Genomic DNA, 3,017 nt, shown 5'->3' on the forward strand with positions numbered 1-3,017 from the left:
GGATTTACTTATGAATTCCTTTAGTTAATTTCTTTCGATACCTTAGTGTGTGGTGATTATAAGATATCCTAGTATTGGTTGTGCTTATTCGTCTTATGATCATCGCGAACTTATAAGATAACATGTTAATCTCTAATGAAGCGACAGTGAATTTAGGGGTTTAGAACTTGCCATGCTAGCATAGGTTCATGTATTTGTTATGCATGATTTGTAGGTAATTTTAACTATCTTAGTTGCCCTATGTAATCACGATGGAGAACTTGTGCATTAAACCTTTATGTTGTCAAATTCTATAGAAATATAGGGTCTCAATATAATTGGTATCTATTCAGCTTCTATCTTTTTTATGAATGTCTGGTAGTAGGGTATTCGTATAATGAAAGTTGGCGTTTACTAGTTTTGTGTTATCTGATTAGTGTCATCATCATTGCATGCTAAGGTTAAGAACAAAAAGGCTATTGAATGAAGTAGTAATGAAGTTAGTATCCCATATTTGTGTTATATAAGTAATTTAACCTCAATTCTCTTAGTTAATTGCATGTTAGATATCTTAGTTATAAACAATCTCAATTTGTTATTCGTCTTAGCATTGAATAATAACCATACCATTGTTGCATAAATGCATTAATTGAAATTAACCTAAACTAGTCTATGTGGGAACGAACTAGAAATAATTCTATATTACTTGCGATCGCGTGTACTTGCATGAATATTAGCGTGTGTTTTCGTCCTAACAAGTTTTTGACGCCGCTGTCGGGGACTCGGTGTTAATTTTTAGTTTATGTGTTTGTCATCAGTGGTCGTGAGAGTTCATTGACTCGGACATTGTTACTTACTTATTTTCTTGTCATGTTTCAGATACTCTAGCGAGCGTGTATACATACGCGGTCTCGGTCTCATAAGAGAACTCTGGATCAAGCCGAGGAAGAAGTTTTAGTAGCTCAAGAAGTTTTTGAGGAAGTAGAAAAAGTTGAAGAAGAAGCTCTTGTCATAATGGGAGAACCAGAAGTAAATCCGAAGGCTTTGATGGACTATTCTCAACCAAAGATCAATGATATCCAGTCTAGCATTATCAGGCAAGCCATCGCGGCTAACACCTTTGAGATCAAGTACAGCACGATCCAGATGATATAGAACTCAGTTCCGTTTGGGGGTTCTCCTATAGAAGACCCCAACATGCACATCAGAGATTTTATCAAGATTTGTGACACTTTCAAGTTCAATGGAGTTTCTGAAGATGCTATGAAGTTGAGGTTTTTCCCATTCTCTCTGCGGGATAAAGCTAAGTGTTGGTTACATTCTCTACCACCAAGGTCTATCACCAAATGGGAGGATCTTGCTCAAAAGTTCCTAAATAAATTCTTTCCTATGGCGGAGACTGTTGCAATCAGAAACGCACTTACTCAATTTGCTCAACAATCTGGAGAATCTTTATGTGAGGCTTGGGATCGATATAAAAATATGCCAAGGAAGTGTCCTCATCATGGGATGCCTGACTGGATGATCATTAACTGCTTTTACAATGGGTTGGGTGCAACTTCTAGACCCATGCTTGATGCAGCATCATGAGGAGCCTTATGGGCTAAAAGCTACAATGAAGCTTATGAATTGATTGAGCTGATGGCTGCTAATGGATATCAAAACCCAACTCAGAGAATGCTTCAAGGCAAAGTAGCAGGAATTCTGGAAGTTGATACAGCTACTGCTATAGCTGCTCAGCTTCAGGCTTTGACGATGAATGTGGATTTTTTTGGCTAATTATGGAGTTAAATAAGATCACTAGTGTCTGTGAACTTTGTGCTGGTGCGCATGAGACTGATCAGTGTGTTATTTCTAGTGAATCAGTTCAGTTCGTGAGCAACTTTCAGAGGTCGCAGCAACCAGTACTAGCCACCTATCATTCCAACAACCACAATCATCCTAACTTCAGCTGGAACAACACGCATAATATGGTCGAACAGCCTTATCAGCAGTATGCAGCAAAGCAATACAAACCGCCTGGTTTTCAACAGCCGCAATATGCACCAAAACAACAACTCCAACTTCAGCAGCTACCACAATCTATTGAAAAATCTGAATTAGAGGAGTTGAGGCTCATGTGCAAGAGCCAAGCGGTTTCTATCAAGACCTTGGAGAATCAAATTGGGCAAATTGCCAATGCCTTGATGAATCGACAACCTGGTACCCTCCCTAGTGACACTGAAGTACCAGGAAAAAAGGAAGCTAAAGAGCAGGTCAAGGCAATCATATTAAGGTCTGGGAAAGTTGCAAATCCTGAAAAATCTCCAGTTCCAGAAGTTGAAGTTGTAGTTGAAGAAGAAGCACAGAAGGAAGCAGAAGTAGGACCAAGGAAGATAGTTGTTGTCAACACTCCTCCTGAGGGTAATACATGGGAAAAACAGGTCTATCATCCGCCTCCTTTTCCTAAGAGGCTGTAGAAGCAAAAGCCGGATAAGCAATTTGCTAAGTTCTTGGAGGTTTTAAAAAAACTTCATATCAACATACCTTTTGCTAAAGCTCTTGAACAAATGCCTAGCTATGCGAAGTTTATAAAAGGTATTCTCTCTCGGAAGGTGAAGCTCGATGATTTAGAGACCGTTTCTCTCACGGAGGAATGCAATGCTGTGCTGCAACAAAAGTTGCCTTCGAAGCTTAAAGATCTTGGAAGCTTCACTATTCCTTGCACTATTGGAAACTTGTCGTTTGACAAGTGTTTATGCGATTTGGGAGCTAGCATCAATCTGATGCCTTTGTGTATCTTCAAGAGGTTGGACTTACCTGATCCAAAGCCTACTTATATGCCCTTGCAGTTGGCCGATCGTTCTATTACATATCCACGAGGCATTGTGGAGGATGTTTTGGTCAAGGTGGATAAACTCATCTTTCCTGCTGATTTTGTAATTCTTGATTTCGAGGAGGATAAGAAGATTCCCATAATCTTGGGAAGACCATTCTTAGCTACTAGACGAACCTTGATAGATGTGCAAAAGGGTGAGCTCACTCTACGAGTACTGGAT

At 39.5% G+C, this 3,017-nt stretch overlaps 1 non-coding gene across 1 annotated transcript; it reads right to left on the reverse strand.

Annotated features, from left to right (window-relative positions):
• Nucleotides 1-1,383: 1,383 nt before the first annotated feature.
• On the reverse strand, nt 1,384-1,490 carry LOC141682879 (small nucleolar RNA R71). Its single transcript, XR_012559983.1, has one exon. It is a non-coding gene; the product is annotated as a small nucleolar RNA R71 (small nucleolar RNA).
• Between the last annotated feature and the right edge of the window lie 1,527 nt (nt 1,491-3,017).

The sequence above is a fragment of the Apium graveolens genome, chromosome 1, assembly GCF_009905375.1.
Source record: "Apium graveolens cultivar Ventura chromosome 1, ASM990537v1, whole genome shotgun sequence".
Taxonomy (NCBI): domain Eukaryota; kingdom Viridiplantae; phylum Streptophyta; class Magnoliopsida; order Apiales; family Apiaceae; genus Apium; species Apium graveolens.